A 13,234-nucleotide genomic window follows, 5' to 3' on the forward strand; every position below is an offset into this window, starting at 1 on the left:
AGAACAATTCCTACACAAGTATGATCAATTCTCTGCCTCACAAGCCCACGTTGACGAACACTTAGCCAATTTTTGTTTTCTATTGAGCCCTTATTTCCTTTCAAAATTCTTGAAAGGAATAGCCCATATTTAATTGGGAATTCCTTCTTCCATAAATGCGCAATCTAAACCTAGGCCCTCTTCTGATTTCATGCATGATTTGTACAACTCAGATCATTCTACAACTGATAGTACACTATCTGTGCACTCTATTCTCAACCAGGTATTTCTTTGAACTAACATGCATGCGTTTCTCATGAGGGAATCTTCAGTTAGATGGAGTAGCACTGAGGATGCACTAATGCACCAACTCACTACTGGTTCCACAAATAGTTAGAACTAGTTTAACTGTCTATAACTCAATCAAACTAAGTTATCTAATTACAAGTCAAATAAACTCATCATGGATCCCTAACATTTAGGGATAACATATACATGACTACACGAAGACTTCCAACTCGAAATTCCTAAGCTAATTAAGTTAATTAAACTTAGTGAACTATTTACACATTGCTATGAGAATATAATTCGATTTTAATTCACAGTTTAATTCAAGGAAAATTAAACTGGAATTTATTGTTTCCATTTCTCAACACTCCCTCTCAACAAGAAAGGGATTATCATCTACCCTGATCCTGTCTCTATGAAAATAGAATTTACATCTTCATACTTCCTTTGTCAAAATTTCAGCATCTTTCTCCTCTGTGTGAATGTACTCCAACAACATAAATTTCCTCAATACACAATCTCAAAGATGATGATATTAGATATCACTATGCTTAGACCGATCATGAAAAAATAGATTTTTATAGAGTTTGATGCAAATCTAATTATCGCAGTAAATAAGAGTTGGATCCATCTGTTGACTAAACAAACCAACTTAAATATTCCTCATCTAGATGCCCTCACATGCTTCCTAATTTACAATGATGTACTTTGCCTCTGCTGAACTAAGTGCAACCAATCTCTATTTCCTATTGTACCAAGAAACTATTGCTGACCTAATACTGAAGATTCCTCCTAATGTGCTCTTCCTATTAGATGGACTCCCTTCCCAATCTGCATAGGTGAAGTCTTGAAGCTTCACTCCCTTTGTTCTTTTGTACCACAATCCATAATGAGTAATTCCCTTGAGGTATCTGAACATATGCTTTGACGCCTTCCAATACATCTTGGTAGGCCTAACCATTGCTTGAATAAGTTGATTAATTGCATAGCACATATATTGTCATGTTTTCACCAAATACATGAGTGAACCTACAAGCTTCCTGTAAACAGTAGATTCCACTACTTCCCTCGAAGTAGCATCATCTTTCCTCTAGTTACTTGCTAGAGTAGTCTCCATGGGTTTGCTACTCTCCATGAAAAGCCTCCTTAGTATCTCATTGGCATACTTGCCCTGAGACACAAATAGTATCCCATCACCCTGCCATACATCCATGCCTAGAAAGTGATGCATGAGCCTCATGTCCTTCATCTGAAACTCTATTGCAAGATCCTCCTTGAAAGACTTGATTAGCTGATCATCAGATGTCAAAATCAAATCATTGGCATATAACACAATGATCAACAGTTTACCTTCCACCACTATGTGGTATAGGTTTGCATCTACTTCACTCTTGGTGAAGCCCAACCTAGTGAAGTAGCTATTGATCCTAGTGTACCAAGCATGTGGTGCTTACTTCATCCCATAAAATGCTCTCTTGAGCTGGCACACATGTGACTCACGGTTGAATGTCTCAAAACCTTCAAGCTACTCTATGTATACCTCTTCCTCAATCATGCTATTAAGGAAGGTTGTATTTACATCTATCTAATGTATCTTCCAACTCATCTGTGTTAATAGTGCCAATATATATTTGATCGATGAGTGCCTTGCAACAGGAGGAAAGGTCTCATCATAGTCAATCCCTTCTATCTGTGAAAAGCCACAGGCCACAAACCTAGCCTTATGCTTCTCTGCACTACCATCTACAACTTTCTTTACCTTGTAAAGCCACGAGAGATAACCACTGACTTGTCCTGTGGTCTCAAAACCACATCCCAAACACTATTACGAATTATGGAGCCATACTTCTCAACCATGGCATCAACCCAAACCAGTTTCTGCACTACCTCCTCAAAGGAGGACGGCCCTATCTCAACACATTCACTCATAAGAGCCATAAATCTAGTGTACCTCTTAGGTGACCTCCTTTGGTTGTGCTAAGATGTGGGTGCTCCCACTTTCCCCCGTGCATCATGCAACAACCTGTCAGCCTCTCTGGTGTTCTTTCTCCCATGTCCAAAAGACTTTCCTTGAGTGGATGTCTCCACTCCCAGATCCTCTGCAGGTGGCTGCTCCACATAAATCTGAGGCTTCTCAACTGCATGTAGCTCAAGCTCCCTCTTAAGGGAAACTCACATGGCCTTCTACACATCACATTTGACATCCCTGTGAACCATTTTCATCCTACTGGTCAACAAGTACACCTGATAGTTGTGAGGTGTATCAGTGTACCCCATAAATATCCCCAAATTTGTTGTCATCTCAAGCTTCTTTTGTGCATATTTGGTCACATGGTAATATATCGATGACCCAAGAATCCTTAAGTGACCAACATCTGCTCTCTTACCAAAATAAGCCTCCTCTGGTGTATTCATCCCAAGAATCTGATGTGGGCTATGGTTCTACAAATAAGCCACTATGTTTCATGCCTCAACCCACAAGTGTAGTAGTAGGCCCTGATCATGCAACATCACCAGTTCTATTGCTATAATGCTTCTATTATTCCTCTCATCCGTCCACCCCATTCTACTGTGGGTTATGGGGTGTTGTCAACTCCCATTTAATCCCTTCTACTCCATAGAAGTTATTAAACTCATTTGCCACATCCTCACCATCGTTATCACTCCTTGAATATTTAACCTTCTTCCCAGACAATTTCTCAACCAATGCTTTAAATTCACAAAACTTTGTTAAAGGTTGATCCTTCTTCTACATGAAAATTATCCTGCATTTACGAGAAAATTCATCAACAAATATAACATAATACATGTGTCTGTTCATGGACGTTTTCGAGAATCATCCACACACTTCTGAATGGACTCTCTCTAGAATCACCTTTTCTCGTCTATCTCTGTTGTGAAAGGCATCGTTGGTGTATTTTCTCAAAGTAAACCCCTTGCATGTATCAACTTGCTCAAGCATACCTTTGGGAAGAGCAGTAGAGATCTATTGCATGATTTTCAAAGCCCCATGATGCAAGTGACCCAATATCCCATGCCAAAACTCGCCAATCTCTTTAGTCTATACCTTCTCTGCTTTCATGCTCAAAGTAGCACAATCCTCTACCTCCAACTTATAGAGATTCTCAACTCAAATCCGTATCTTTTTTACTTGACCTGTGTTATGAAACGAGCTCACAAAAAGATAGAAAAGATAGATAAATGCCTTAGAAATAAGCGTCTTCGAGGGGGCAACCTCCTTTACATTACGCAAATGAACAATTCTTGGATGATACAAATGACAAGACCTCCTTCCTATATATAGGAGTCTAAGGGGTCATAATATAATCAGAGCCGACATAAAAATAATAATGTAAGGGCACAATAATAACAATAGTGGGCTTCTATGGGGAACAATAATAACAATATGGGGACTATATGGGCACAAAAATATAATAAGGGGGTTGTACTAATAACAATAAGGGGTTACACTAGTAGTATAGGGACCTAACATGCCCCTCTCCTTCAAAAACTGTTGTCCTCAACTCTTGAGTAGTTCTTGATGTTTCTGTATAAAATTCTTGTCTTCCCATGTGGAATCTTCAGTGGGTAAGTTCTTCCACTTGATGAGATACTATGAAATTGATCGATTTCGTAGCTGTCGGGTTTTTTTTTCTGTGACTGCTCTAGGTTCTAATATGATTTTTCCTTCCTCTTCAAGTTTTGGCAATATTGTTTGAACTGGGATCTTCTGCAACTTTTGAATGAGTGGACACACTTCTTTGTCCTTCTTCCATTCATCCCTTGCTCCAATATAGTTGGATAATAGAAATGGCACACAAAAATGCTTCCACATCCTCATCCTTTCTTGAGAGTGCATCTGCCACAACATTTTTCCTCGCTTGAACCTGTAGATGATTTGAAAGTCATAACCCAACATCTCTGTGACCCATTTTTGTTGCTCTTTAGAGGATACTATTTGTTCCAAAAATTTTTTAAGACTATCATGATCCGCATTTACCTTGAAGTGTCTTCCTATTAGGTATGGTTGCCATTTCTTAAGTGCATGTAGTATTGCCAACATTTCCTTCTCATAAATAGCTTTCTGTAAATAATTTCATCTGATTGGATGAATTTCGAAAGCAATGGGTCTTTCATCTTGCATGAAAACAACACAAATTTCATTTCCTGAAGCATCACATTCCATAATAAGGGTTTTTGTGATGTCCAGCGTAGCTAAGACTGGTGCTTGGCACATTGCCTCTTTAAGATGTTCGAAGGCCTTTGTTGCTTCTGGAGTTCATGAAAATGCATCTTTCTTTAATAATGTTGTTAGGGGTGCTGCTATTCTCCCATAATTCTTAACAAACTTATGATAATCCCTGCCAACCCGAGAAATCCTCGTAGATGCTTTATGGATGTGGGATTTTCCATTCCTTAATGGCTTTAATTTTGTTAGGGTCTACCTTAACACCTTCATGAGATACAATATGACCTAGATATTCCACCTCTTGTACTCCAAAGAAACATTCGGAGAAATTTTCATATAATTGTTTCTCCTCCAATAGTTTGAGCACCCTATCAACATGTTGAACATCATCCTTCCAAGACTTGCTATAGATTATTATATCATCAAAAAATACTAACACAATTTTTCTAAGGAAGGGTTTGAAAATGGAATTCATCAAAACTTGAAATGTAGAAGGTGCATTGGTAAGGCCAAAAGGCATGACCAAAAATTCACAATGACCCTCATGAGTTCTAAATGTTGTTTTCAGAATGTTTGTAGTCTTCATTCTAATTTGATGATATCTTAAACGAATATCCAACTTGGTGAAGTAAATTGATCCATGCAATTCATCCAATAATTATCTATGACAACAATGAGAAATTTATCTTTAATAGTGAGCTTGTTGATCTCCCTATAATCCAGACAGATGTGCCATGATCCATCCTTCTTGTGCACCAATACTACTAGAGCAGAGAAAGAACTTTGACTAGGTTGAATTATACCAGCCTCTAGCATTTCTACAACCATATGTTCAATTTCACTATTTTGGGCATAGGGATATCTGTACGGCCTGATGTTTGGAGGAACACTTCTTGGAATAAAATGAATGGCATGATCATTATCTTGAATAGGTGGGAGGCCTTTGGGAATCTCAAATACCTTGGAATGATTGTCCAAGAATTTTTGGAGATCTGGAGAAATAGATGATTTTTATGTGGGAACCTCTAGCAAACATAATTTTGCAATTACGCCTTGTTGTTCCTTCTTTAGAATCTTTGTCATACCATTAGAGCTGATTATCTTTCTCGGTTTCACTGCAATACCCATTAATTCAACTTCCTTTCCTTCTGCACAAAATTTCATGAAAGGATCTTGAAAACTAAAAGCTATTGTACCCAAGGATTGTAGCCATTAGACTCCTAGTAAAACATCAACACCACCCATTGGAATGGAAAGCATTGGGCTATTAAATACATATAGTACCATGGATAGCTTGATATTATGGCACTCTCTAGAGCAATTTATGGTTCCTCCACTTGCAACCATCACTTAACACTCTGGTGCTGGATACAGGAAGCAATTCAATTCCTTGGCTATCTTACAATGAATAAAATTATGGGTACTTCCTGAATCAATCAACACTATTACCTTTTTCTTCTGGATATGTCCTTCTATCTTGATAGTTTGAGTAGTGTTAATTCCAGCCAATGCATTACAAGATATGGTCAGATTCATTTCTTCTTTATCTAGGGTTTTTTCCTGGAGTATATCCTCTTCTTTTGACATTTCCTATTCCTTTTCTTCCTCCTATTCACAATCTATGTAGAATAATTTCTTCTCAACACACTCATGAACTTTAGTGTATTTGCTATCACAACTATAACAAAGCCCTTTTTCTCTTTTTTCTTCTAATTTTTGCAGTTTCAACCTTGTAGGTTGTGGAAGGCTAGGGTCAACAACACTTCCATCTTTATAGTTGTGAGTGGTAGGCTTCTTGGTTACCATAATTTTTCTTTCCATTTTTCTTGCTAACCTGAATGCCTTCTGCAATGAATCAGGTTCCCAAACGCGAACCTCATGTTGGATATTATCCTTTAAAGTCCCTATGAACACATCAATCCTATGCTCCTCTGAAATATCTTTTACCCTTATGTTCAATTTTTGGAAGTCCTCAATATGCTCCATCATTGAACCCTTTTGTTGAAGATTTATCAATTGGCTAAAAAATGTGTTTCTTTTTGTATCATCATAATGTGCTATCATTTATTCCGTCAAAATTGCCCAAGTGATGATTTGTTTACAAGATCAAAGCCATCGATACCATACAAACTGATTTGGTTCCTAATATAAAGTTTCAATACATACCTTTTGTGTGTTTTGCACATTATGGAGATTGACAAATTTCTCCATCTGTAGTATCCATGTTTCGGGATCCTTGCCATCAAACCTCCTCATATCAATTTTTGCAACATGGTGGGTCTTCAATCCAACATTAGAGTCTATGAAATCATGATTAACATTTTTTTTTCTCATCATGAGTTTCTTTTACTACCCTTTCACCATTAGTAACCATTTCTTGTAGCAAATTATTCAAATTTATCTTCAATTTTTCCATCTTACCGTCCATGCCATTCATCTTAGTGTCCATGCCATTCATCTTAGCTTCCATTCCATCCATATTAGCTTGCATGCCATCCATATTAACTTGTACACCTTTCATATTAGCTTCCACGCCATTCATCTTGGCTTCAATTACCTTTTGTGAGAGTGAAATTTGTTGTACTTGGTCTTGTAATTTTGATATATCATGTTGCATTTCTTACTCTTATTCATGAGTCATGGTAGAGCTTTTAGGTGGCCTACTAGGTGCTTCCATTTTCTTTTTCGGGGCATTAATTAATGCTAATAATTATTCACTATTCCCTTTGAATTCCTTCAAACTAATTTTTCAAACCAATCTTATGCAAAATTTAAAAAAAAAACTACACACCATTTTTTCACTTTGTAAGAGATCGATCTTGAATCTGTTTTATCTTTGTAACTACGGATCTTGAATATCTAAAATTGCGTCGTACAGTAGCCCTTTGAGTCCTCTTTCTAACACCGCAAGTCCGATCAATATTGGATTCTCCAAGGAAGAGTTATGCGAAATCTCCCACGGTGACCTAATTATAGACTAGTTCATTAGAGCGAACTTGTACGAAGTGCCACGTGTCATTGTTTCGACCTTAGTACCTAAAAATGATATACAAAACATTATATTCTATCCTCTTTCTGTAACTTCTTATGAAATTTCAATCTAATTCTCAGAGAGACAGTTATGAAAATTCTCCCCAGGTCACCTATTTGGAATGTAATTCGGGAGTCTGCACAAACCCTAACTTCCTCATATCATCTCCGATAATATATAGTGAAAATCTTTGAAATTCAGACCTAAAATTTAGAAGGAGTTTGGCTCAAATGGGGTTTTTTTTTAGCTTTTGAAATGTCACAGAAAAATGTTATAGAGAAAATTCCACGAAGACCTATTTGGTGCAGCGAAACCCTAGAATCCAAAGCTCTCAGACCAAATGTTATGAAACCAACTCACGAAAAGATAGAAAAGATAGATAAACGCCTTAGAAATAAGCCTCCTCGAGGGGAAACCTCCTTTACATTAGACAAATGAATAATTCTTGGATGACACAAATGACAAGACCTCCATTCTATATATAGGAGTCTAAGGGGTCATAATATAATCAGAGTTGACATAACAATAATGATGTAAGGGCACAATAATAACAATAGTGGGCTTCTATGTGGCATAATAATAACAATATGGGGACTACATGGGCCCAACAATATAATAAGGGGGTTGTACTAATAACAATAAGGGGTTACACTAGTAGTATAGGGACCTAACACTGTGGCTATGTGTCATAGGAACACCTTTCCTTTGCTAAAGACCACATCATAGCCTCTATCCTCCAACATGGCAATAGATACTAAGTTTTTCTTCAACCCGGGCACATACATAACATCTCTCAAGGCGAGAGGATCACTCTTATCCCTCTGAAAGTAACCATGCTCAATCCAATAGCACTATACCTCCTGTCATCACCCATATCGATATGAATATAGATATGTTTCTCCTCCAAGACACTAAACAACTCCTTGTGATCAGTCCTGTGGAATGAAAATCCACTCTCCATGTAACATACACTACCCATAATTGATGACACCATGCATGCAATGAAACTAAAGTCTAATTATAATTTAGAGACCAAATCCTCACCCATCGCTCCTCCCGAGGACTTCTTCTTAGACTTCTTGAGCGGACAATTTGTAACAAAATGTCCCACATCATGACAATGAAAGCACTTAACTTTCGTCATGTATTTCTTCTTGCCTCCATGACAAGAATCTGATTTGGAATGGGATGCCTTCCCTTTCCCTTTCCTTCCCTTACGTACTAAGGCACAATTTTCCTCATCAGCAGTCTTTGATGAGGTACCTTCTTTGGTGTTCCTTATAATCTCCTCTTGCATCAAATATGACCAAATTCATTCCCAATCTAGAAACGTCTCCCTCCCATTGACAAAGTCCTGATAACTATGCCAACTCTTGGGGAGTCCTAGAAGATCTAGCCTCACCATATCATCCTCGACAACCGTTATTCCAAGATGTCCAAGCTCATCACAACAATGAGTGAACTTGGTTAAGTATTTTGGAAAGGTCTCGCCTTTCTCCATCTTGATTTTTTGAAGTTTGTCTTTTAGTTCCAACATCCTATGGTCACTTCTATTTTGGAATAGGTTCATCAATGTTTTCCACGTATCATATAGTGTTTACTTTCCACGGAGACTTGAGACAATGTGGTCTCGAACTCCCTCAACAATTATTTTCCTCAACTTTGTCACAAACTTCTTCCATTTGGCCAGATTTTGTGCATATGATGTTGCTAGGTTAGGAATGTCTTGTTCATTGAATTCCTTGAGGCCATTACCCTCCAACACAGCCTCCATTTGATCCTTCCAGGTTATATAATTCGAGTTTCCTTCCAAGGCATACTTGATCCTCAAACCGTAGAAAGCCATTGATGACACATAAAATATAACTCCCCGACCCCAATTGGTTGTGGTATAACACAATATGAAACAAAATTTAATTGACACAACTACAATAGATGGTGAGCAATAAAATGACTAACACACTATAACCGAAGACCTAACCTAATCTCTTGGACGAGAGAAGTAAATAATAATGTAATTAAGGAAAATTTCATGGCTTGAGGCAAACACAATTCACCAATCCAATTCGATGCACACCATCGATTTATGCAAGTTTGATATCTCTAGAATCTTGTATTTATGCAACTATAAAACATCCCAACCAATGCATCTCCAACTTCCCCCGATGTTTCAATTGAAAAACACTTTTTCTTAATAGGACGATTGTATGAAGCCTTTTTCCTTTACTTCTCCACACTATGATAGAAATATACTAAAAACTTGTGCTCCTTAAGCTCCCATAACTCTTGGAGGTATTCAAAAAATAATTCATCATTATACATCTTGGTAGCTTGCACAATATATAGATTGGGAACATTGAACTCAGCAGGAACCACAACTTCTTTACCATACGCAAGTTGAAAAGGGGTATACTTATGCAACCTCTTAGTGGTAGTCTAGTAGGCCCATAATGTAGCAGAAACCATTTCATGCCAATCGTGCCCATTAACAGAGCATACCTTATTAAGTCCTTTCTCCAAAACTTTATTGAATTCTTCTACTATGCCATCGGATTGCGAATGACATAGAATTTTCTTATGATGTTAGATCAAGAATTCCTGCATTAAAGTTGTAATCATAGCATTGATGAAATGAGACCCTTGATCGCTTGCCAAAATTCTTGGAGAAGTAAATTTGGTAAAATTTTATCAAATGAAAATCTAGATGCAGTGCTAGTAGCATAATATTTTACAAGAGCTACACCAGGTAAGATAATCTATTGTAGTAATGATATACCTAACATGTGAATGTCGCACAAGAGGGTTTATTAGACCAATAAAATCAACAACCCATTTTTCAAAGGCTTGGAGTGCTCTAATAGGATGAAGTGGAAGCTCATCTTGATGAGACGGCCTCCCAACCATTTAGAAAACATCACAATTGTTAGAAAATTATTTTTCATCCTTAAAAACGTTGGGCCACCAAAGTTGTACTTTTATAAGCTTGCAGGTAGTTTCTTTCCCTCCGACATGACCTCCCACAACACCACTATGACATTCCCATAAAATGTCACCCCTTTCATGACTCAATATACACTTGTGTAAGATACTATCAAATCTCAATTTATATAACTATCTTGTAATACACTAATAATCGTGTTCTTGCACAACCATATTCCCCTTAGTCGCAAAATCATCCAAACACTTACTAATAGCCAAGAAAAGTGAAATATCTTCAAGATAATATAGAACAACCTCAACTCTGAACAAGTCTACATAAGATAGTTGATCATCAAGTTAACCTCCATATCACCCCAACTCTAAGTGGGAAAGATGATCAGACCCTAGATTGGTTCGTCCAGGTTTTACAATAACTTTAAATGAAAATTCTTGGAACAACAAAAATCATCGACAAATATCCCTTCCAACATAGGCTTATTGACCAGGTATTTAAGGGCCTAATTATTTGTGAATAATTTAAATTGACCTCGCAGCAAATAATGGTGAAACTTCTTAAATGAATAGACCATAACTGAGGCCACATGCTCAATTGTGATGTACTTGCATTTTACATTAGAGAATTTCCAACTAGCAAAGTATATAGGATGGTCTCGATTTCCCTCTCCAGATTGCACAAGAATAACACCGAGAGACATACTAGATGTGCCAATGTGCACATGGAATTCCTTGTTCCAATCAAGATAGACCGGAAATTGTAGCACTTGCTAATTTTTCCTTTATAGTGTCGAAATAAGTATCACACTTAGAGGTCCATATAAAAGGCTTATTATTCTTCAATAACTTCTCCAGTGGATAAGTGATTAGAGCATAGTTACGAAGTGAATCTGTCATAATATCTCGTATGCCCCAATGTAGATCTCAACTACTTTATACTTGTAGAAGGCGATGTATTGAGAATTATTGAAACTTTGGATGGATCCATAGATACACCATCCTTACATATGATATGTCCTAGCAAAGTTTAGGAGATTGTAAACAATCCATTCATCAATATATATCTCAAAGAACTTATGTATATACTTATGTAAGGCTACAATAACAATTCTAGAAATAATTGCAAGTGCATTTTTAAGAAGAAACGACATCACATTATAGGAATATGTAACGACCTACCCTTGGGATACTTCTCCCTTTTTTTTTGTATATATATACGTATATTTCAAGATGTAATTTAGTTGATGGAATACTCACAAGTAGGTGAAGATATTCCCCTTAACCTTCAACCTTCCCTAATGGAAAACTGATCAGATTTAACTCAACCATTGTCCAACAAGAAAAATTGTCCAAAAAGGTATTTCATAAGCAACCCTAACCCTAAGGTGGTATTAATAAACCCAAAAACATATACTTCAATGGGATCTCATTACTCAACCAACTAGCCATACGTTTTCTATGACTCTAGATTATTATTTTCTCCATGTGAATATTGCATACCTAGAACAAATATGATTGGCACTTTGTAGTATGTAATCTCTCACAACTCTAATAGTAATATGGAACATCGAGGTGTTACACGTGGGGTACGATAGAAAACAAGAGCAACGCACACAAGGTTATTTCTTGCAAACAATGTTTTTATGTCCAACTTATTAATCCAATGGATAAGCTAGAACAATAAAATAATTCTAACCCTTATTTGTAATTATTTGTACACGCCAACCAACAATTTGCAATTTACTAGAACTCAGTCTATCTTCAATGTTACATATATTGCATGAACCATATTAGAATGATAAAACCTTAATTGGGTTAGCTATAAAAGTTATTGTGTTTATTTTAGTGAACAAGGATGAGTAACACATAATTGATTTCCTCCTATATACAATATTGTCCATTTAAGGCTCATGACTAGAATTATTACACACCTTTGAATAAATTGCAAAAGAGTGGCTTGGCATATCTTTGAGTTTAGTTACAAACTACTTGTAGCTCATTAGTCTTCATATTGCTACAAATACATATAATATTTGTATGATCATACTTTGTTTCAAGGACAAAGTCTACCTACAAGAGTATTCATAGTCAAGAGATACAAAGAATTGTAATTATTGGTAGAAATACTAGCTTTAGCTATTCAAACCTTCCCATAGCCAGATTCAATAATCTTGAAGCAAGAAAAAACATCAATAATAAATCTAAAGGTTAACTGACTATCACAATTGACCCATGTGAGGGTTAATTGCAACATTTCGAAATGATAGTTCATGGATATTTAATAGTTGAGAACTTAAGGAATCACTTATGAGCTTGAAAATCATGTCAATATCAGTTGCCCTACTAACAAATTTAATTTTGATATTGCTACATAGACAATGTGAAATAACCTATTGTAATAAATGATTCCTTTTATCATCACATTTATTTCGATTAAATATATTTCTAAATAGGTACATATTATCCGATTGTTTTTCTAGCTACTATGCTCAATTGTTCTGAAATTCAAATATGACTGTTAGCAGTGATTTCCAAGAGGATACTTTCTATTCTGGATAATTGTGGGACCTACTAGACACCAAGGTTCAAAATATTTTAAATACTATCTAAACACACAAAAAAATAAAAATTTAGCAACATTCTTATTTAAGACTCAAGATAAATTAAGTACATACTAAAATGGAATTTTAACAAGTTTGTCACAATTAATCAATTGTTTTATGAGGTCTTCCTCAACATCATTGGCAAAAAATAATAGAAACTTATAAGTAATTCTTAATCTTGTATGGTCCAACTCAGACAGAAACATAGTC

The sequence above is a fragment of the Pinus tabuliformis genome, chromosome Q (assembly GCF_031772625.1).
Source record: "Pinus tabuliformis cultivar Carrire ecotype Pingquan chromosome Q, CPIR1, whole genome shotgun sequence".
NCBI classification, from domain to species: Eukaryota; Viridiplantae; Streptophyta; class Pinopsida; order Pinales; family Pinaceae; genus Pinus; species Pinus tabuliformis.